The following is a 1,084-nucleotide window of genomic DNA, read 5'->3' as shown; positions in this document are numbered from 1 at the left end:
AGAGACTTGATGACGGCAATTTTCAGGGCCCTTGGAAATGTTCCAGACTGTAATGAGTTATTAACTAATTGAGTGAGTTGTGGTAACAAACTGCTTAGTACTGATTTCAGAAGTCTAGTAGGTAAAACATTGTGGCTACAGGTGGATGAACTCAGACTGGAGATGATCTCTTCAAATGTTTTGTCATTTACAGTTGTAAAGTGTGTCAGTTCTGCCAAGTGTCTCCTGGATGGCTGCAGAGTTGGTATCTGACTTGTGCAATTTATTGAAATGTTTAATACCCTGGATCGTGTCATTAAAGAATAATGCAAAGAAGAAAATGAAAACACAAAAAGACAACTTATAGCTGGATACCTGAAATGTAAATGAAGTGACAATAGGTTAAATGTTAAATGATAACACTACTGACAAAAATGGTCTCATTAAACAGTAGTTGATTATCACTTCATCACACTATCATTTATTCTGCCCTATTAAACTGTTCTGCAGAAGGCAGAAGAAATGATAAATAAGACGGGAACCTAGTATCTGTCCGATGGAGGCAAATGAAATATTAAAACATAATGATAATGAATGAATGAATGCAAGGAATGCTGTGAAATTTGACCAATCTGTCAGATCCATTAAATGATTATCATTAAAACATTTCATAGATGGAGGTTGCTTTCTGCTTTCTGAGTCTTGTGACTAATGTCTGAGAATTTATGTTACTCTTAAGAAGTGAGAAAATTAAGTCTAGCTAAAATATTCTGACTTGGTGAGGAAAAATGTAGGGCCTGGAGACTAGGATATTATTTTAAAAAACGACTAGGTCTGGCCATTAAATGCTGATAATATTGAATTTAGTCACAGTATTCAAGAAACTGGATGTATCCTACCATCTCATGGATGACTTAGCCTACAATTCCCCGTCCTGTCGCTTTAACGGGACGGGCAGTGCCAGTGACGCTTGGACGGGGATACGGAGCAGAGGGAGCGGGATACTGCAGCTGGACCGACTTAACCTACACCGGGACCAAAACAACTGCCTACACAGTCACTGGGCTAGCTCTGTGAATTTAAGATTTCATATTTTAAAGCCGCT

Source organism: Mastacembelus armatus, chromosome 3, assembly GCF_900324485.2.
Source record: "Mastacembelus armatus chromosome 3, fMasArm1.2, whole genome shotgun sequence".
NCBI lineage: Eukaryota > Metazoa > Chordata > Actinopteri > Synbranchiformes > Mastacembelidae > Mastacembelus > Mastacembelus armatus.
This window is presented reverse-complemented; position numbering follows the sequence as displayed.